The sequence below is a fragment of the Peromyscus californicus genome, unplaced genomic scaffold (assembly GCF_007827085.1).
Source record: "Peromyscus californicus insignis strain IS unplaced genomic scaffold, ASM782708v3 Scaffold_6__1_contigs__length_162567912, whole genome shotgun sequence".
NCBI lineage: Eukaryota > Metazoa > Chordata > Mammalia > Rodentia > Cricetidae > Peromyscus > Peromyscus californicus.
In genome coordinates this window covers 12,649,756-12,672,988 of record NW_026294584.1, presented here as the reverse complement: position 1 = coordinate 12,672,988, position 23,233 = coordinate 12,649,756, and the positions used below count along the sequence as shown (strand labels likewise).

At 39.9% G+C, this 23,233-nt stretch overlaps 1 protein-coding gene across 12 annotated transcripts in view; it reads left to right on the top strand.

Annotated features, from left to right (window-relative positions):
- The window catches only part of LOC128098898 (proline-rich proteoglycan 2-like), a 61,960-nt gene that overhangs the window by 28,589 nt on the left and 10,138 nt on the right, over positions 1–23,233 (top strand). Inside the window, exons 1-2 of one of the 12 annotated variants that reach the window (XR_008214372.1) lie at positions 15,712–21,209; positions 21,333–21,408. The exons of 8 other annotated variants lie outside the window; for them this stretch is intronic. The gene's annotated coding sequence lies outside the window, so the exon portion shown is untranslated. Of the gene's footprint in view, positions 1–15,711; positions 21,210–21,332; positions 21,409–23,233 lie in introns of those variants that run through there. 3 more of the 12 variants (XR_008214370.1, XR_008214373.1, XR_008214371.1) reach the window with 3 other exon arrangements.

The following is a 23,233-nucleotide window of genomic DNA, read 5'->3' as shown; positions in this document are numbered from 1 at the left end:
GAAAGATAACAAAAAATGCAATGTAGAGAAAATGTCAGAAGAGACAGCTTTTCTCCTCTGGATCTTAAGATATAGCATAAATTTGGTTTTATTGTATCCATATTACTGTTACCAGTAGGGGAGGCAGTTGTACAGATTTGAGAATGAAGCCTGTTTTATGCAGGATAGATTGAATAGATGGAGGAATTGGGGTTTTGATAACATGGACGTCTTTGTTGTTAAACCCAAATTGAGTTGGTATCTTTCTAATATGAAATGATTGTTAATGGACTCAACAATTAAATTATCTTAGAAGGTGAATGTAATGTAGTTCTACTAGATGTCACCTGTATATTACTGTTAGTGTAGGAAAGAGCCACTTAAAATGATGGTCCTGAGTTCTTTAATGTCCCTGAATAGATCTGCTATTAGCACATGTACCTCTTCCTTTTGATTTTGAAGACCTTCCCGAGATTACTGTTCTTCCTATCTAATTTATTCTTGTGTGAGAGCCTCTACAGTCCAGTTACATAGAGTCTAATGTGAAATCTGATTACTATAGTGTTTGTTGAATAATATTTGTTTTTTAAAATAGAATTTAAATTCTTTTTTAAGGACAAAAAGATTACATCATGGTCACTTCTTAAGTAACTATAATTTGGAAGGCTTTCATTTTGTGTATCAACAGAGACCATGGGAAATAGTTTTGCTGAGCACTGTGGAAGTCATTAACAATCTGGCTTGTCTCCATTTTTTTCAGTCACTCTCATACCCCTCCCCACTCTATTTCCAGTATGTTCATGTTTTCCCAGAATAGCTATGAAATCATGTAATTAGTCTCCAAATCAGCCATGCTGACACAGCCATTGGCATCAAGTACAGAGAAATTGATCAACTTACTTCTAAGAAAACACTCCAAAACAGCCATGACTGCTTCTAAACAGCAGCAAGAGTCTCCTGTGTGCATTTATATCTTGTTTCTTTTTTCAATATGGGAAAGAGCTGTAGCTAGAGTTTTCCTGCCTTGCCCACAGTCAGGACAAATCTTTGTCACCCGCCAGTCCCACAGCTGCTCAGACCCAACCAAGTAAGCACAGAGACTTATATTGGTTACAAACTGTATGGCCGTGGCAGGCTTCTTGCTAACTGTTCTTACAGCTTAAATTAATCCATTTCCATAAATCTATACCTTGCCACATGGCTCGTAGCTTACCGGGATCTTCACATGCGGTTTGTCATGGTGGCGGCTGGCAGTGTCTCCCTCACCCAGCTTTCTGTTCTCTCAATTCTCCTCTCTGTTAGTCCTGCCTATACTTCCTGCCTGGCCACTGGCCAATCAGTGATTTATTTATTGACCAATCAGCAACACATTTGACATACAGACCATCCCACAGCAAAGGGCCATTGGAATCTATCCTCACAATGACTCCTACATGCAGTAAACACTCCATTTACTCACATTTCTGCATATGCCACATGATTTGTTCATTACTTAGCCAAAGTAGATGGACCCAGGGTAGCTTCTAGACTCACACTCTATAAAATAAGGTATTTTAAGGGAAAGTAGTGAATGGGTAGATGTGAGGATGACAGAGGAAAGGTAAAGTACAGGAAATGAGATTTTTCCTTTGAGAGTCAACATATAAAATCAATGAGTAGTTGTGGGGCATACCCACCCACCCCCACAGTTCCCCAGAGTTTTCTTGAGTGCGAGCAGCAGGAAATATTAGATAGAAGGATTTATTACGGAGAATATCACGGAGATAAACAGATAGAAAATAAAGGATAGCCTCGAGAGGGCCTGGAACCTATTCCAACGGGCCCCAACTGTCTCTGCTCCAGGGTTTTTATAGAGACGCCAAGGGGTGGTGCAAAAGACCTCCTACCCCAGCACAGCCAAGTGCAGACCATCCCAGACACCTGCACTTAGGCCCGTGGTCTAATCATCCTCTATGCGGACCTGCTGGGTAAAGCCACGAGGAACCCGAGAACGGGCTCCCACAGGTCCCCCTTTCTTAATATATAAAAAAATAACTATTAATGGCTTACAGCAATCTCTATAGCTGTTACACCTCCCAATATGGGAGTAGAGGATGATAAAGATGGCATTTCTCTTTTGAATTAGGTCCAAGGTGACTACAGCAATCTTAGCTGCCTCAAGCCCTAAGCCAAAAACTCTTAAGGCGAATACAAACTTAAAGAATCCCTTAGCTTCATCATTACCATTAACAGGTTAACATAAATATTGTTATACATAGTCACAATTCTCTCAATCTTACAACTCAAAGCAAACTCTTAACAGAACCATTTGAATTAGCATATATGGTGCTAAATATAGTTAACAATTTTCTCCGTCTTACAACTTTAACTCAATCATTTGAATTTTCTTGCTAACAGAACATAGGAAAAACTTCGATGTATTCACATCAAGCTTAAATATTTCCTTAACTCCACAAAACCAGGGTGCATTAATAAATAGGTTTCTGAAAACATAATTCAATCTCATAACTCCTCCTTTTCTTTATAATTTTCTAAACAAAATCTCAAACCTAGTTAGAGGCACCCAAACTTATACAATTCCTGCAAACCCATATTGAAAAGCAATATTTTCAATCTAACCATGAACACTTGGAAAACTTTTAGCAAAACATCCAAAAGCAGTTTCTTAATAAAACTCTTTACACACTTTAAAAGTAGTCTCTTAGTATACCCCATTTGCATTTCTTACTGACAAAACATGACATTAATCCACTCAAACAACTTTTGAAATTAGACTAAGGAATATTAACTCTCCCCCTTTTCTTCATAATTTTTTAAGCAAAATCTCAAGCCTAGTTATAAAACCCAAACTTTTCCATTTAAACAGTTCCATTTATAACACAAAGCCAGTTCTGTAAGTAATTTCATTTTTACATAAACAGTTCCACAAAACAATTCATGAATCACCAATTAATAAAGCATATATGCATACACAAAACTGCATCTTTATTCTAGGTAGAAATAATAAATTTCTTCATTTAAACAGTTCCATTTTTAATCCAATTCCAGCAAACAGTTCCTAGGTCATTACTATAAGTAAACTCAAAATTGTCCCATTGCAATGAAATCTCTACTGTTCATTTCATTTCTTAAGTCCCAGAATTCAAATGATAAATTCTGGCACGAGCCTTCCAAATATGAAGAAATCCATAACCAAAATCTTTTTGTAGTTTTATCTCATTATTTTAAGTTCAAAAAAGTTCAAAAAAATAAATTCTGGTATCAGGCTTTCACTTCCAAATATGAAGAGATGTTTTTCAACCAAAACTTTTTGCAGTTAACAAGTTTTGTTCAAACAAGCGTCTCTGCAACTTTTGTTCTCACAGACTGACCTTTTCAGGTACAGTAGTATTCTAAACTGCACCGTTTTTGATGTTAGCTCAGGTTTTTCTGTGTTGCGTCCATTTTCGACGGTTCTCAGCTGTGGATGCCTTGTGCTGGTTCTGGCATCTGCCATTCTTAACTTCTTAGCGGCTTCTGGAGCTTTTTAAAACATTCAGACTGCCTACTTTGCAGTCTACTGCGACACTACCTTCTGTGTCTCAGGTTCTTTCAACCATATACATTAAGAATAGATTCACTCTTAACATTTTTTGCCTTGCAAAGCATTTAGACTCACATTCAATATTTACATTGTACAAACGCATATAACGTATTAATATCTACTTACTTATACTCCTTAAGGAAACTATAGAACTACTTTAGCAAATATATTTCTTATTACTTATTCATTCCATCTTATTCTTATTTAAACTTACATTTACAACTAACATCTTTACTTCTTACAAGCTTATTACTACATGTCTTAAGACTACCTTAGATACTTCTTGCAAGCTTATATTCTTTTTTTTTTTTTTTTTTGGTTTTTCGAGACAGGGTTTCTCTGTGTAGCTTTGTGCCTTTCGTGCCTTTCCTGGAACTCACTTGGTAGCCCAGGCTGACCTCGAACTCACAAAGATCCGCCTGGCTCTGCCTCCCGAGTGCTGGGATTAAAGGCGTGCGCCACCACCGCCAGGCACAAGCTTATATTCTTAAAGGAACTCTATAGATCTATTTTACAAACTTATAGCATATATTTAACTTAGCAAACATCTAAAGATTTCTTAACACAGAGATATAACAAGAGAATTTTTACAAACTCACATATCTTATTTTCATCTTTTTCTATTTCTTACTCTTAATTATTATTACTATCTCTATTAGAAAGATTCTCTTAACTAGACAGGAAGTACGTACATCATTTCTAAAGTTTAGAGTTTATAGTCAGCTTTGTTGTAAAGCACTGGGATTTAGTGAGTGTTGTTGTTATAGAATTGTGATAGTTGTTGGTAGGGGACTGTAACCTTCCCAGGATGACGCCACACTCCAAAGTTGCCAGTTCTCTCAGCTGTTCTGAACTGGCAGAGATGCACTGTCAGCGGTAGACGGTTTTTAACTAGAGGCTGTCCCTTCACCCAAATTCATAATAGTTCCCCTAAGTGCTTCAATTCAGACAAACATTTCTATTACAGCAGTACTTTTGGTTTGTTCTACGGAAAAACTTCACACTGAGGGTGAAATTACGATATTTAGCTGCTGTAAAGCTCTTTGCCAAATACTGCACAGCTATTAGGTGATATAAAGTATTTTTCTAAAGGAGCTAGTAAGGCCAAAAGTGGCACAGCTCCGAACTGTATTTAGTATTTTCACTTCATTAGCTTTAACTCCTGATGGTATTAGCAGCTGTGATATTTAGCATTGATTTCTTATAAGGAACTTTCAGGTGAAGCAACTCTTTTGTAAGACAGCTAGATTTTCTGAAGTTTGTTTCCCATCTATAAAGCAGTCATTTCTTTTTGAATGCCTGTTTCCTTGTCTCCTTAATTAGATTTGCAAAGAAATCACTCATTGCAGGCAGTTTGTTCAAAAGGCAAAGAACTTTTTTAATTTCAACATAAGTTTCTTCATATCTAAGACAACGTTCAGTGTATAAACTGCTCTCTCTTGCTTTCTTAAGGATTTTAAAGTGGCTTGTTTGCTCTTATAGGTAGCTTTTTGTCATCCAACTACAGTAAAAACTTTGCAAAGCTATTAGGGAAAATAAGGCATTTAACCAACGGAGCCCCAAACCAGGAAGCACCTTTTCTTTTTGAAACGCTCACTCAAACAAAACCCTTGCTGCCTCAGCTGGGCATAACTGAAAAGCTTGGATTTTTTTCTTTTCTCAGGTAAAGTTTCCTGCCCTTTTGGGCTCTCTGTAACTTTTCACCCACACTCTCCCAAGCGTTTTCCCCAGAGTACTCTGACCCACTGTCTTTTACTAGTTTGAAGAGACAGAGCTTAGAAGAGGTTTTTAGGAACTTGTCCTTGCCTCCTGCCTTGCAGGGAGGATTTTTAAAGCTTGAAAGAGAACTTGGAGGTTTTGCTGTCTTAAGAGGTTTCTTGTTTTCCCTTAGAGCTAATCACAGGTGGTCCCCATACTAATATCTTCAGGTGATTCTAATTTTTGTCCTTCTGAGAGAGAGTTCTGAAAGGCTTTAGTTTTTAAGTTTGAGAGCTTTTAAGATTAAAGCTTTTTAGAGAGGTTTTTTCCCCCCAAATTTTCCAAGAAAAGCTTTATAGTTTGAGAAAGATATTTTTCCCCCCCCCCAGGAGAAAGACCAACTTTTCCCAAAACTTCCCAACTTTAAACTTTGGCTTTTTACACCCCCATTTTTGCCTCAGGGAGAAATCACTTTCTCCTGCCGCTTGGACTTAGCATTTCAGCTGTCCCCAGGTCAAAAGCTTCCATAGGAAACTTTTTCTTCCCCATAAGCTCAGAGAAGAGTTTTTTAATACCCGTAAAGCCCAAAGAAAGATTTTTTCCCAGTTTGTGTCTATAGCCCCCAAAGTTAGAAAATTGTAGAGTTTTTCTGTCTAGTTGCCTTACTTATTTTTTCCTACACAATCTTACACTTCTAAGTTTTTCCTACACTATATTACTACCCTATGCCTTATACTTATTTTTCAGATAGAAATTGAGAAAGGGATAGAAGATAGAAAATTTTGACACAAGAGAATTTCGCTGCAGCATCGGACATCCTTCCAGTCCGCTTTCCTTTTCTCTCGAGGATAAAACCCCTGCCTCTCTCTATATATAAAAAATATATATTTTCCATAACACCGGCATGCCTTATCCACTGGCAGGGCTGAACTCAGCACTTTCGCCAAAAACTCTGTAATAAAACTATTATTTTCCTTTATCTTTAGTCCCTATTACTTTGTCTTTAGTCCCTGTTCATTTGTCTTTAGTCCCCCCTTTTTTTTCCTTCAGTCCCTTTTTCTTTTTTCTTTAGTCCCTGTTCATGGCGCCATTCTGTGGGGCGTTTACCCAACCACCCCCACAGTTCCCCAGAGTTTTCTTGAGTGCGAGCAGCAGGAAATATTAGATAGAAGGATTTATTGCGTAGAATATCACAGAGATAAACAGATAGAAAATAAAGGATAGCCTCGAGAGGGCCTGGAACCTATTCCAACAGGCCCTGACTGTCTCTGCCCCAGGGTTTTTATAGAAACGCCGAGGGGTGGAGCAAAAGACCTCCTCCCCAGCACAGCCAAGTGCAGACCATCCCAGACACCTGCACTTAGGCCCGTGGTCTAATCATCCTCTATGCGGACCTGTTGGGTAAAGCCACGAGGAACCCGAGACCGGGCTCCCACAAGTAGTGACTTGGGATTAGATGTTGAAAAGGTTATGCAAGAAGACAGAGAAGTTCACAAACAAAAACAAGATACAATAATTACCTAATTGGTGATCTGTATAATAAGTCAATTCAGTTTTTATGAAAATGCTATCAGTACTTATTTCACAGTGGTTTTGGAAGGCTGAGTGGAATGAGCACCTGTTGTACCAGAGCTCAGTTCATTCTCCCTGTGATTAGAGGAGAGAGACAGGGAGGAGCTGTGAAAGAGCACACAAATGATGCTGCCCATTGGTTCCCTCTATGCAGAGTCCACTCCCCTCAGGAACTGCTTAAGTGCTAAAGATCTGCTGCTCCCTTATCCTCCCAGAGGACCTGTGCAGTGGGTACTGTTGTATTTCCATTTTGCAAATTAATAAGCTGGCACCAAAAAAGGTACTTCCTATATTGCCAAGATTACAGAGTTAACAAGTGGGTAGAAGTTGGACCCAGGACGGATCTCAGCCTGCCAGGCAACAGATTCTGGATCCCTAGTGACTGTGTTCCCTGTGTCTGTAGAGTGTGAGCTTCCCAAGCAGACTCCCTGGTTTCAACTTTTTGTTCAGAGCTTTCCTAATATAAATTAGTCATCTCATGGTTTTTAGTCTATAGGTATGTTTATTTATAATCAGAAAATTTGCATAGTTGTAGCTTTATAGGAGATCACATTACTTATTTATTTTAATACTTATTTCTTTAATTTCATGTGTTTGTGCACCATATGTGTACAGTGCCTACAGTTGTCAGAAGGTTAGGAGCCACCATATGGATGATGGGAAACAAACCCAGGTCCTCCACAAGAGCAGTAAGTGCTCTTAACCACTAAGCCATTTCTCTAGCCCCAGACCACATTCTAAAATTATTTACATAGCCCTCAAGGAAAACTTAAAGAATTTTTCATGAATGAGGTTTTATTTTTCCAAAAATTTTGTAAAATGCCTTTTTATTTTTTGAGAACACTGTATATAGTTTTTTTCCTCTATTTTAGTGAGGTGGTGAGTTATATTGATTGACTTTCAATGTTTATAGCATTCTTACATTTCTGAGGTAAACTACTTTGGTTAAGTGTATGAAAGACAGAATTGTAATACATTATTGAGTGAATGGAGTCATTAACATTACTTTATTGTTTTTTAAAGTGTCTATTATGAGCTGTAGTACTATTTCTTCTGTAATTCTTGATATTTATTAAACTGTCAAGTCAGGAATTTTGCTTGTAACAAGTTTGCTTAGATTCTAGAGACCCCTGAGTCAGAGGCAGGCAGTGTATCATAGCAGCTCAGAATCTGCAGTACACAAATAGATTTGTTGGCAATGACTTTAATAACTGTATTCAAGTATCTGTCTAATCATTCAGCTAAGGCATCTTAAGGTTGGCATTTGGTGATAGCTGTCTCTTAAGGTTGGCATTTGATGATAGCTGTCTCTTAGGTTGGCATTTGGTGATAGCTGTCTCTTAGGTTGGCATTTGGTGATAGCTGTCTCTTAATGTTGGCATTTGATGATAGCTGTTTCTTTGGTTGGCATTTGGTGATAGCTGTCTCTTAGGTTGGCATTTGGTGATAGCTGTCTCTTAAGGTTGGCATTTGGTGATAGCTGTCTCTTAAGGTTGGCATTTGGTGATAGCTATCTCTTAATGTTGGCATTTGGTGATAGCTGTCTCTTAATGTTGGCATTTGGTGATCGCTGTCTCTTAAGTATCAAACATATTTTGATATTTTTGTAAAGGAAGAACTTTTAGTACAGCACCTGAATATTCTGAGTACTGTGTTAAGAGTCTCTGAGTCTTGGAAAAATATGCTAGAATTAGTGAGCACTGTGGTTATTTTAGCAGGCAGCTAACCTGGTGAGGCTGCCTCTCTCTATGCCAGTGGTCCAGCTTTTGGAACCTTTATAGCTGTCTGGATCCATCCCTGTGAGTCACTGAGCATCAGGCTGCTACCTGGGTGTGGTCTATACTGTCCTTCAGCACAAAAACTTTCACCATTCTCTCTTGGGTCTGTCTTGAGCACATACATCTCAGGAGGAAGCCTGAGAACTCTGATGGCTCATAGAGAAGTGCACAGATGTAAAGGGCCTTCTCTTCGGGCTGCTGTGATTTCTATTTCTCTCAGTTTTCTAGCTAGAAGGCTGTACTCACATTTTAGGTCCCTTACAGAAAGTCACATCACTGAGTATTTGTGGCATGGTCAGAAGTGAAAAGAGAAAGACCCAGGCTTCCCCAACCCTTTGAAGGACTCTTCATCTGTGGCTAGAGAAAAGCATCTTGACTTAGGTCTCAGGAGCTTGCATGATTCCTAATACTAGGTCTTTTTCTGGGGCATGTAAGAAATGGAGAAAAAGAAAAACCAAAGCAAATCTAGATATTTCTTCTGTCATTCCTTTTTTTTTTTTTTAACAGGCCAGACAGAATTCTTTATTCGTGGATTGGATTGTTACCATCTAGAATATGGAGTCTCCAACATGAAGGAGCAGAATAGAGAGATGAAAGTTTGCATGAGATGCTGACAGCCAAGTTTGAATATACTTTACATCACTTCCTCCTGAATTCACTGGCTAGATGATGTCACGGAGACCCCTAAGAACAAGGAGGCTGGAAAGTGACAACTAATACTCAGGCATTTCTGTTTTGTTTATAAATTTATCATCTTCTCTTTGATTTTAATTCTCTACATTGATGCATATTTTATTGCCTAAAATATGTCCTCTGAATCCAAATCAACTGAAACCTCTGAGCAGCAACATGAAGAATATAAATGACTGAACAAACAAATACTTCATCATTGTTTTTCCAATTATTAAGATCTATAATTCTTATAGGATATATAATATTTATCTTTTCTCCCACCAAAATACTTATTTTTTAGTTTGAACAAATTACTAGGAAGATTTATATAGGTATTAATACTTACATTTTGTTTGTATATCTTTTTTTTAAATATAATTCTTTATTGAATCTTGGGAAATTTCACATTGTGTACCTTCCTCACCTCCCAGTCCCTCCATATCCTCCCTTCACCCCTGCAGTATGCCCCCCCAATTAATCAAAACAACAAAAAAACACACCTCACTCCTCCATCTTTTAACACTTCTTCATTCATCCATCTTAGTGACATTGGGAGCTGTGGTGTGTCACATAGCATACCCTTTTGTCCAGTCAGCCTTACATGCAAATGTTCATTGCAGTGAATCATTGGTCTGGTTCAAGGCCTCTGGTTTGTGGTCCACCAACATCACTGGACCTTCATCAAAACTCCTCCTGGATATCCCACAGCTGCCCCAGTCATGGAGATCTTGAGGGTGTCATTCCACAGGACGAGTCCCTTCTGTACTCCAGCAGGACATGGGGTAGATGTTAGGGTGGGTCAACCCAAGGCCTGGCTTCGGGTCTGGGTAGCAGCTGAGCTGGTCAGTCTGGGCCACTGGGCTGCCTTCCTCAGGCAAGGGGCAGAGGTAGCTTTTCTACACCAATGTCATTAGGGCCAGCTGTCCCATGCCATGGTGAGGGTTGGGACCAGTTCTCTTGCTGCAGTGTCCAGCGCAGGGTGGGATCGGCTCAGTATACAATTTCATCATGCATGGTTCCTATCCCCCTGGCCACAGACATCAACACAGACCCCCAGCTACAGCAGGACCACGGACCCAGATATGGCCCTCAGCAGCAACCCAGCCCTGGATGTTACCATTGCCCCAGGTGGCAGCACAGGCCACTCAGATCAGCATTGCCCCAGCAGCAGTGTGGCCCTTGGACACCAACATGACCACAGGTGGCAGTCTAGAACTCAGGCATTCACATGGCCTTTGATAATAACAAGAACCATGGACATCAGCACAGGGCCACAGACCCAGACTTGGCCCTTAGCTGCAGCTCTGGCCCGGATATCACCATGGTACCGGGTAGTAGCACCGGCCACTCAGATCTGTATGGCCCTGGCTATAACATGGCCCATGGGGCACCAACATGATTTCAGGTGGCTGACCAGACCCCAGGCATCCACATGGCATTCAACAGTAACAGGAGCCACAGACATCAACCCTGGCTGACATAGGACCATGGACCCAGACATGGCCCTTGGCAGCAGTGTGGGCCTGGATGACATCATGGCCCTGGGTGGCAGCACAGGCTACTCAGATCAGTGTGGCTCTGGTGGCAGCTCAGCTCTTAGAAAGCAACAAGGCCACAGGTAGCAGCCCAGATCCAGGGCTTCTGTGTTGCCTTTGGTCCAACATGGGCCATAAACGTTAACATAGACCCCAGCTTCGATGGGACCACGGACCCAGACATGGCCTTGGATAGCAGTCCGGGCCCAGGGGTCATCCTGGCCTCAGGTGGCAGAGCAGGCCACTCAGATCAGTATGGCACAGCTGCAGCATGCCTCTTGGACACCAACATGGCTTCAGGTGGCAGGCCAGACCCCGGACATCCCCATAGCCTTTGATGGTAACAGGAGCCAAGGACATCAACTTAGACCCTGGCTGCAATAGGGCCATGGACCCAGACCATGGCCTCAGCCACAGCTCTATCCCACGTGTCACCACGGCACCAGTTTGCAGCACAGCCTGCTCAGATCAGTATGACCCGTGTGGCTGCAAGGCTCTTGGACACCTACATGCCAATGAAGCATGGGCAGCTCCCCAAGGAAAATGACTCTCTCTCCCTTAGCAGCCATCAACTGTTAATAGCTTCTCAGTCAGGGGTGGGGACTTGGGAGCCCGCTGTCTTCATGCTGGGATTTTAAACTGGTGTCGTCTTGTGCAGGTCATCACAGCTGCTGTGAGGTCATATTTACAGCATCCATGCCTGCACTGAAGGACACATCATAGCATCATCCCATTCTCTAATACTTACACTCTTCCTGCTCCCCTCACTCGGTTTTCTCCGAGCCTTGTGGAGGGGAGAAGACGTTTCATCTACAGCTGGACATTCACACTTGCTTATTCTCATCACTTTGAATACTTACTAATCTCTGCACTGACCACTCCTCACTGCAGTAAGAAGCCTCCTGACTGAAGTCGAGAGCAGCCAACTCTATGGACATAAACAGAACATTTAGAAGGCCATTTGACCCACACGACCTTTTACTAAAATAATATCTATAGGTTCTCACCTTGGGCTGATGACTTCTTTAGCAATGTGTTTTGAGCATGTTTCCAGGACCAGGCATGAATTTCCTCCTGCAGGGCAGACCTCAAAGCCAATCAAGAGATCAGTTGGTTACCCCATAAATAGTCTTGTCACTGTTGTACCACGTGCACACTGTGGCAGGAAGGGTCTGTGGCTGGTTAAGACCACCAAATTCTTTTCCAGCAGCCTACATGGCACCCTCTAGCGCTATGAACTCTAGTCAGCTCGAGGAGAATTTCCTAATCAGTCCCAGGTCGTGTTGTATCTTGTAATGAAAGAGTGTGGTGTCTTCGACAACAGGCTCTTACCATGTAGTTCTGGTAGGCTGGATGTGAGGGCCAGTGAGATGACTCAGTTGGCTAAGGCATTTGCTGCTAAGCCTGAATTCAGGTCCCAGGACACACAGTGTGGTAAGAAAGAACTGACTTCTGCAAGTTGTCCTGTGACCTCCATATGTGTGACATCCTCTCTTTCTCTTTATGTGTGTATATATATGTAGATGTGCATTTATATTACAATATGCCTTATCTGCTTCTTGTTTGGTTGAAACGTCCTTACACATCAGGTAAATGCAAATTATTTTCTTCTTTTGGGGGAGTGGGATCTTTTGCCTGAGTGTCTTTTATCTCCCGGAATCAATTTAGATATAATTTTTAAGTGTATAGGACTTTTTCTGGGAGAACTGTATACATTCAAAATTATATAATCGTATATGCATTGGCATATAGCTAGGCAGTGTTCATCAGAGCCACAGCAGGGCATTTCTGCCATGGAAAACAAATATATTACATTTCCATTATGGCCTCTGCACCACTGGGATTATCTCTAATAGAAGGAATTAGTAACTGCAGTATTTCTGCATTTTGTGAATTAGAATGAGAATACTACTCAGAGCCTTCCTTCCACTTACTAAATTTGTGCCTACTTCTGATTTTAATGGATAAGCATATCTCTTACAAAACAAAATGCATTAGTTTCCTTGTTCGTCTGAGTTCATTTTTTTCCTCCATTTCCTAAAACTTCTTAGTTTAACAGGACTAAATGTGGAGTCCCTCTTATGTTTGTTCAGGCAGTAATAAATTTGTTGTGAAAGATAGTAAGTGTAATTGTCTACACTGTTTTCGGTGATGCAGGAGCACATGGTGCTTCTGCTGAGAGCCATGTGAGAAAAGGCATGAGTATTTTCAACTGAGGATTTTAAGAATTTGGAGATTCACTAAAGAAAAGAAAACTGTGCACAGAAAATACAGAAATACCAAGTTCAGTCTCACTTAAATCCTGGCATAATATGTTATCCATCAAAATTTCATTTGCTGAACAAAATCCAGTCAGTCTGTCTGTCTGTCTGCTGTTTAAGTACTGAACCAAGTAGCAGTTTCTTTCAGAGGTTATAGTACAATAGAGAAAACAGAACTAAATGCTAGAATTGCCCCCCTCCCCCTGCCCCGTTGTTGTTCATTTGAGACAGTCTTGCTATACAGCCTAGACTGGTCTCGATCTCTCAACCCTCAGCTTTCTGAGAACTGGAATGACAGGCATGCCCACCACACACAGTACAATATCCTTTTAAAACCTACTCCGATTCCTCTCCTAAGGCTCAACATCCAGCACACCTTCTTTAGGAAGTCATTCTGTCCACCCACAAAACTGTTTTGCTTTGTTTTTAAATGTTATATAGAGGTCATGGCATAAAGCAGTGGTTCTCAAACCCGAACTGGTATCAGGGTCCTGGTGAGGATGGCTTGTTAAAGGATAGATGGCTAGGTCCCAGTCAAGGTTTGACCTGGAGGATGTGGCCCGCCCACGTATTTGCCGTCCTGGGTGATGCTTCGCTGCTACTGGTCTGGGGACCATGCTTTGAGAGCCACTGCTGTGGGACCAGGGAACTAGCACGAGAGCCAGCTAGACCATCTTATACTCGGGCTCTTCTACCTAAGATCCGCCGACATGGAGGAGTTGTTCTACTTCTCTAAAACTCAATTACATTCCCTGCAATAAAGGAACAATAATTATGGCTTAGTCAGAGGTTGGCTATATTAGAACAAAACAAAACAAAAAAAATATGTGAATGCTTTAAAATACTGAATATCTCTGGTGTTTTTTGTGATTATATAGAAAATATATTGGAAATGCCAGTCATTAGAAAATAAGGGTTGGTGAGCAGAGCTTTGTCAATACCCATCCACATAGACAAAGAAGATGAAACTAGCCAGCATTCTCAAGATGGGCATGCGGGCGAGTTGAATGAGAGGTAGAGTAACTGTTCAGCACTTAGTGCTTTACTGACCCACTTCTGTGTGCATATGACTTCATCCTCAGCAAGAGGAGTGAATTATGTTGGTGTTAGTGCACAATATTGTACATTTCTCTTGGGCACACAGCTTTATTCCAAACTGCTCAAAGGATTAGATCTTTCTAATGTCCAGCTTACTGTGGCTGCTTTAGAATACATGATGATATTTAGTTCAGTCTTCTGTGGCCAGAATGGCAGGGATGGCTGTACATGATATATATATATCATATAAATCACAGTAACTTTGTACAATGTTATCAGGGGCTGCTTTCCACAATGGTGGTTTACAAGATATATATATATATTTGTAAATATATATTTGTATATTTTAATTATTTTATATATAATTATATTTTCCAAAATGTATATTTTATTTGTGTGTGTGTGCATGTATAGGTGTATGCATGCGAGCACGTGCGCGCACACACACACACATGCAGGTACCCACACACATAGGTCAGAAGAGAGAGCCAAATGCCTTGGAGCTGCAGTTATGGGCAGTTGTGAATCACATGATGTGGATGCTGGGAACTGAACTTGTGTCATCTGGAAAAGCAGTAACTGCTCTTAAGCATTAAGCCATCTTTCCAGCCAAAATTTATATTTAAAAGAATTAACAAATGAGAATCTATTTGAAGAAAAGTATAGTAATTTCTAGATATTATATGTTTAGAATGTTATAGGCATCAGAAAATCAAGGTTGAGTAATTTAAAATGCATACTATATTCTTGGATAAGAAACTTAGCAGGGCCCAGGGTAAAGAACACTTGCTGTTCTTGCAGAGGACTTGAGTTCAGTTCCCAGAATCTCCATATTGGCTCACAACAATTTTTAACTCCAGTTCCATGAGTTCAGACCCTTCTTCTGGACTTCAAAGGCATTGCACACTGATGGTGCACATACATACATGCAGGCAAAACACATAAACCTAAAATAAATATATTTAAGATTTAATTATTAAAAAACTAATCTCAAATCAATTTATACATTTCATGCAATCCCAATTAGTATACCTTCTTGAATTTGATTTTGGAACTGGATAAGATGATCTTAAATCTCAAATGGAAGAAAATGAAACATAAATAAGTAAAGTCCTCTGTAAGAACAGCAAGTATTCTTGACTACTGAGTCCTATTAAATAATAAAGCACATAATTAAAAGAAGGACAATGAAGAGATTTCCTGGTACCAGGACACAATGTGAAGTGGGCATGACTCAAGCCATGTTGAACTGGTACAGGTATAGATAAATGGTTCATCCAGCCATAGTTCAGGAAATGTGAGACTGTAACATATTACAAGATATGTCAGTACAGGGAAAAGGATAATTCAACAGTTGGTGTTGTCACAAATGTCCATCTGTAGGGCCATAAAACTGAATCCCTACATATCATACACACAAGATTAATTACAGTTAAAAGGTTTATATAGTGGTAAGGAGTCTAGAAAAATATCTGTGAGACAGTTTAGATATAATTCATGGGGGAAACTATTAATAATAATAATAATAATAATAATAATAATAATAAATGTTAGCCGGGCGGTGGTGGCGCACGCCTTTAATCCCAGCACTCGGGAGGCAGAGCCAGGCGGATCTCTGTGAGTGCGAGGCCAGCCTGGGCTACCAAGTGAGTCCCAGGAAAGGCACAAAGCTACACAGAGAAACCCTGTCTCGAAAAACCAAAAAAAAAAAAAAAAGTTATAAGATTTTTTAAAAGACGTATCTGAGAAAATAAACAACAAAAATTTATAAGATGGAAGAAATCTCTGAGCAAAGTCTGCAGATACTCATTAGATTTGGAACAAACATTTACAAAGCAAAAGATGAGGGGTTATGACTATAACAGATATAGAGATCTTATAGCTTAGTAACTCCCAAAACTCAATAAAAAACCATAATGTGCATATGCAGATCTCAAAGGAGCATATCTAAATAACCAGCAACTATATTAAAAAACATTTCAATGCATTTAACAGATACAAATTGCAAGCCAATTTAGCATTGTTATATAGCTTTATACCTCTTGGGTTGGCAAACATTAAGAATAAAAAAAGTTGCCGGGCTGTGGTGGCGCACGCCTTTAATCCCAGCACTTGGGAGGCAGAGCCAGGCAAATCTTTGTGAGTCAGAGTCCAGCCTGGTCTACAAAGTGAGATCCAGGACAGGCTCCAAAGCTACAAAGAGAAACCCTGTCTTGAAAAAACCAAATAAATAAATAAATAAATAAATAAATTTAAAAAAACTTAAGAAGTATAACAGCTATTTCAAGCAATGGTACAGAAATTAGAGTACACTCATAACATACCTCTCACTCTCTTAAAGGCCAAGCTCTCCATTCATTTCTTTCTATCAAGCCTCCTGGTGCTCCCAAGTTCCAGTGACATATAAATTTAAATAAAAGTTCCACGCTTCCAGCACAATCACATGCAATGACAAGGAAGCAGGAAATGTGCTTGCATTTGGAAAGAGATAAAGTCAAAAACATCCAAATGTCATCAGTCCATAGTAAACAGCAAATCCTGACAGATGGGTAGCAGGGACTTTTGTGTAGTGAATTTACTGTCATAGATCCAGCCTTTGTGTCCTTAGAAATGTCTCTTGTGAGCTCCGTTCAGCAGCTTCTGGCACCTCCCAGTGTGGGCGTAGAGGATGCTGCTTCTTAATGATATTTTATAAGCCTGGATTAGGCTGGCTTCCTCGGTTTGACAACTCACTTCTAGCTGGCATGAATTTGGAGACTTGGGATGGCTTTAGGAAATGACTCATGGACATCGATTTAGTATAGCAGTGTGACTTGGGGGCAGGGAGGTGGGAAGGCAGTCAGCAATCCCTGAAGGGCAAGAAGTTTATCTTTATGATGCAACTGCGGTGCCTAGACCATATGTATGTAGTCCGAGTGGAGATGGGATGAGCCAGAGCTTTAGTTGCTTATGTCAGTTTTACTGAGACATGAGAACTGCAGTAAATTTGTTTGAACAGGCAAAGTGGCCACCATGCCAGAGGCAGGCCTTCATTTTGGGTAGACTGAGTCTGACATTGGTATTGGGGAATGCTACTAATAGCATGAATTGCTTTGGACACAAATACATTACTATTTTATGTTGGGGATGCACCAGGAGGCTGGAACAAATCTGGTACCATTAACTGTCACTCACTGAGAGGGCTAGATCTTATGGAATGCCTATACACCCCATGTATAAACAAATTGTGAAGATGACTATAAAGTAGCTATAACCATGGGGGACATAATATTTGACATTTGAACATATGTGCATTCTTTTTAGAAAACAATAATGGAGGATCTCACATTTTATCTTTGCTAATTTTAATTTTGTTAATTTTTAAAAAGAATTGCTGGTATAGATAATAGGTAGGAAGCCAGCTTGTCCATGGTGCAGGTGAGAGGCGGAAAGGCGAGGCTCAGACGTTTTTACTGCAGCTCTCACTTGCCCAGAATTGCCGCAGGCTGAACAAATACTGATGTAGTGGTCCCAACCTCAGGCAAACGTCAGTGGAGAGTCAGTTTTCCCAAGTGTGTGGTCTCAGGGAAGTCTACCATGATCCCGTGGATGGACCCACACTCAAGAGTGTACGAATATCACAGACTGGACTTGGCAGGTTATTTATGAAAAAAAAAGAGGATTGAAGTTGGGGGTGCTGGGGACTTGGTGGAAGGAGAGCTAGTTAGAGTAGTAGGGGGTGAATATGATCCGAATAAATTATGTGAAAATGTAAAATAATAAACTGTATCAAAATATTGTACATTAGAAAGATATATATTTGTCTTTCTGAGTCTGGTTTACTTAAGTTAGGTTGGTGGCTCCAAATCCACATATTTTTCAGAAAATAACACAATTTCCTTCTTACTGGCTGAAAAATATTTCATTGTGTATACAAGACACATTTTCTTTACCCATTCATCTGTTGGTGGGCACCTAGGCTGAGTCTATGTCTTGCCTGTTATGAACAAAGCCATAATTAACATGGGTACATGGGCATCTCTATTTTATGCTGTCTTTGATTCCTTTAGGTGTATGCACAGTCATGGTATAGTAGCAGTATATGGTAGCTCTAGTTTTATTTTCTTGAGGGATCTCCATACCAATTTTCGTTGTGGCTGGATCAACTTATACTCCTACCAACAGCATTACAGCATTTAAAGGTTTCCTACACCTGCATGATTTTTAGTATATTTTGTTTTCTCAATGGTAGCCATTCTGACTGGGGTGAAATGGAATCTCAATGCCATTTTGTTTTGCATTTCCCTGGTGGCTAAAGATGCTGAACATTTATTTATGCATTTTGTAGTTGGTTGTTTTGCTCTTTTGGGGGGCCTGCCACCCAGCTCCCAAATACATGGAGACTTATTCTTAATTATAAATGCCTGGCCTTAGCTTGGCTTATTTCTAGCCAGCTTTTCTTAACTTAAATTAACTCATCTATCTTTTGCCTCTGGGCTTTTACCTTTCTCTATATCTGTATAACTTTCTTTCTTTCTTACTCCATTGTTAGCTGTGTAGCTGGGTGTCTGGCCCCCAGTGTCCTCCTCCTCTGGCTACTTCTTTTTTTCCCCAGATTTCTCCTTCTGTATATCCTCTCTGCCTGCCAGCCCTGCCTATCCTTTTTCCTGCCTTGCTATTGGCTGTTCAGCTGTTTATTAGACCATCAGATGTTTTAGGCAGGCACAGTAACACAGCTTCACAGAGTTAAACAAATGCAACATAAACAAAAGTAACACACCTTAAAATAATATTCTACAATAGCATTTATTGGCCATTTTAAGTATTTATTTTAAAAGTCTGTGTTTGATTCAATTGGCCATTCACTGGTTGGATTATTTGCTCTTATATTATTAATATTTCTGATGTATCCTGTTGTCTGACATGGAAGTATTGTCTGCATCTAAAAATATGTAAGTGATTCTGGATCCTGTTCTGTGCCCACTCTCCTCAGTTCCGCACTTCCCATACGATAACAGGCACAGTCTTTGCCAGCTCTAAGGGATGCCTTAGGATATGGTCCTGCCTGCTTCTTTAATGTCTGCCATCTCTGCCGGCTGGATTTGTATCTACCATCTCTTTTAATATCTACCATCACTTCACGAGCTTTGGCCTGGCAGAGCACCTGACATCTTTTTGCCCTGACGTGAGTCTGGCTTTCAGGTCATCCCTAAATCTGTCTTCTGAGGTTTGTCTATTGACCCGATTTATTTTCTTCATAATGTTAACTGTTGAAGTATCTGATTGACTTCTTGTTGTTTTCTCAACTCACAAGTATACTCTGTGAGGAGAAGAACTTTGTCACATTCCCCAGAGTTTCCAAAATCTCTAGACTGCGACAGTACTTGAGCACAGCAGGGAGCACGACATGTCTAAGGAGTAAGTATAGTAAATGACTCTCCCTTTCTGGAGGGAGCACAGCAAACAACCCCCCCCCACACACACACTAAGAAGGCCATGGCCACCCTCTTATTAAAAATTAATGTCTCATGAGAAACTTCCTAGAAACATACACACAGTTATACGTGGGCTGTTGGTGTTTTTCATTGGCTTTCCCTGTTGATTTTTCTGTATTAGAAGTTTTCCAATTAAAATTCAGCACAGTCATATCTTAGTATACTTCTGTTGGTTTCCCACTTATCCTATTAACATTTTGCACTCACATATATTTAAATGGCATTTTGTCTCTCAGCTGATAGGAGGAAGAAAGTGTATTGATTGAATGAATGCCTGAGTATTTCAGGGATCACTGGTTGATTATTAAGGAGAAGGCTTTTCTCCTCTTCAGTTCTCAACTTATCCTAAGTGATATTACATGTGAAATGCCAATTGGTTAGTGAATTTCCTCAAAAAGAAGAAAGTATTTTCTTCATTACTGGAACTTTGGAACTAAAATCAAGACTGAGTCGACTTCTCGAGTGTAAAATTCAAGAGTCTATGCCAGTTGACCCCTGAAGAATTTCAAAAGCCTGGGTAAGGTGTTATTGGTTGTGCCTCTTATGATCAGTTCCAGGAAGCAGGCAGCCTTTGGTGCAGGACCTGGGGCAAATTATATCATGGATCCCTTCTCTCCCCACAACCCTTGTTAACCTCGGGCCGTCGGTTCACACAAAGTTCCTGGAGTGCCGTGGTGGCCTGAGGATGGTACAGGGAAGTGAGCCAGAGCAACTTACTCTGGTTGTTGTGGGTAAGGATAAAAACACTGATGGATTCATTGTCCTTATGGAAGACATGCTTGGGTCTGACCAGCCGAAGGGATCAATTTTTGACCTTTGGCATACCTGCTACCTTGCACTACAGCTCAGTTTTCAGTAATGGGGGAGGCGAGTGAAGAGCTGTTAGCCGGGGGGCAGTTTATTTGCTCTACATAGCCTAGGTCAGTGTGTCTCAGAGGATTACCTTCCTCTGCACATACTCCAATTTATGATTGTTTACTATACAAGCGTTTGTCTAAACCTGTTCCTTCCAACCCCTGTCTATATATTGGTATGCTGGAGTCCTCTGGGTAGCCATACCTTTAATAGCTAAGGCCTGGCAGCGCCTTCCTTTCCTTGGGGGTAATTCAGATTCATTTATATTTAGCCCCAAGAAACAAGAATGACAAGAGAGAATTTTTTCCTTACAGCTTATGTATTTTAAATGTGCAGTCAACTTTATATTTTTAAGCGTGACCAACTGTATGTTTTCAGCTTACTAATCTGGCTATAGATTTGTTTCCTTTAGGAGAGAGGAAAGGGATGAGTATAAGCTGGGTAGATTGGTGTCTGGGAGACTTGCCTCTGTAAAAATGAATTAAGCTTTTAAAAAAAGATTTATTTTTTAATTTTAGTATGCATCTCTATGTGTGGCTTTGTGGCAGTATGTGCATGTGAATGCAAGTGTCCATGGAGGCCAGAATCAATAGGTCCCCCTGAATCAGACTTGGGACCTCTTCAAGAGCAGTATACACTCTTAACAGCTGAGCCATCTTTCCTGTCCATGGATTGTTTTAAAACAGGTTTTTCAAGTAGAAATCCTGACCTCAGTTTAAGCAACACAAGTCTGAAGATGGGAAATATATTGTCTATACCTTCAGGTGTGTTTCTTTTTCTTTTGTTTTTCTGTATTGCTTTTATGTAAGTTTGAGATATATCTATATCTATAATCTTGGGAAGGAAACACATTGATGTGAGCAATGCTCCTTATGATTTGTTACCAGGAGTGCTTTGATCTATCTGGAGAAAATTCTAGAGCTAATGGCTAAGGCTGTGCAGATGCCGGAACACCATGCAGAGGTGAGATTACCGGTTGAGGCCCCTTTCCTTGCCAGGACACTATCTTAGAATTACAGATGAAAACTAAATCGTTAGATTGTCCTGTCTCCTTTTTATAGACCAGTATTTACTATAAAAGATGTTTATGGTAATAATGCAGCATTGAAAGAATAATATGTGGGCAGATTCTTCACCCATACATGAACCTTTCATGTTTCCTTCCAAGACAGGATTGAAGTGTCCTGTTAGCTGTTCTCATGTTGTCAATACCATGAACCTACCTGGTAGACTCTTGTCTATTTTCATACTGTATTCTAGAAAACTCTCAAAGGATCAGAAAACTCTGGAATGGACTGAGTTTTCTAGCTGTGATCATGGACATTTTAAAATTTTCTACTTAGGAAAATTGCTATTATTTTAGTAACATATTTTCTATATTTGAAAAAATGATGCTTATTCATTAAATGATAATATATCATTTCCCTTCAAAAGAGGAAGGACTTCTTCCAATATTGTTAATATTAACAGTTTGTAAGTCATGATTTTGCCTGTTGCAGGAAAGCCTGAAAGTCCTAGAAATTACTGCCATAATTATAAATACATTGTATATAATAATAATGAAAAGTTTACAAATAGAATTTTAAAAGGTGAATAGTAAAGATTTAATGCTGTCAATTATTTTATTGCATGGAGATTTATATATTTATTATTCATAAGGCTTCTAAAAAATTCAGGAACACTTAATTTCTTCTTGAGTAGTTTCTTCTTTGGTGATAGTCCTATTTCAGTTACCCAGGAAGGAGGGAATAAAGAGGTCGAAATGATTAGAAATTGGAGATTGAGTTCTACAGCCTTCTTTGTATGTAATGAAGAGAGCTTAGTGGTTACTGCTCAAGGATAAATTCACTTTCCCAAGAAAGAGGCTATTTCTTGAGTCTAGTTGTAGACAGCCCATCAAAAATAATATAACGAGGAAGGAAGAACACATCACAGAATGGGCGGTTGTCTCCTTTGTGAGAACAAAATTTTATAGTAAGACATTTTCGTGCTTAATTTTCATTCTATATTCTATTTCAAAACTCCACAATGGTTCTAAACTTTTTATTTGGTTAAAACAAAAACCTTAAAGGCAACTCATGCATCTTTGGGAGGTTATGAGCATAAAGCCTGACAGTAAACGGTGTAATGAAAGGGAAGAATGGGTACTGTGAGACTATAAAGAAGTGTCAGGGGCCGGGTGGTGGTGGCGCACACCTTTAATCCCAGCACTCGGGAGGCAGAGCCAGGCAGATCTCTGTGAGTTCGAGGCCAGCCTGGGCTACCGAGTGAGTTCCAGGAAAGGCACAAAGCTACACAGAGAAACCCTGTCTCAAAAAAACCAAAAAAAATAAAAAAAGAGAAGTGTCAGGGATGGGAAAGGAGAGTTTTTTAAGTGGGGACATTTTATTCTCCTATCCTGAAAAGAGCAGACAGAAAACTATATTCTAGGACATTCAGTAGCAAAGATTTTTTTAAAAAAATGACAATATTAAGACTTCAATGATGGCAAGTGAATTAATTTGGAATGGAATGGCTTACTGAAAAGATAAAGGATAGGCCTTATTATATTAGCCATGGTTTTTCTGAGGGCTACCATGTCTAATTACACGTTGTCATGAAAAAACAGCAACCAATAAATGAACAAGGAGGCAGGCCCATGTGTTTTCCCTGTTTAATTTTATTGCTGCTTCTTCCTTCAAGAATGAGAGAGAGAGAGAGAGAGAGAGAGAGAGAGAGAGAGAGAGAGAGAGAGAGAGAGAGAGAGAGAGAGAGATGCTACAGTGTGGTTTGGAATTTTCAGGCTTTA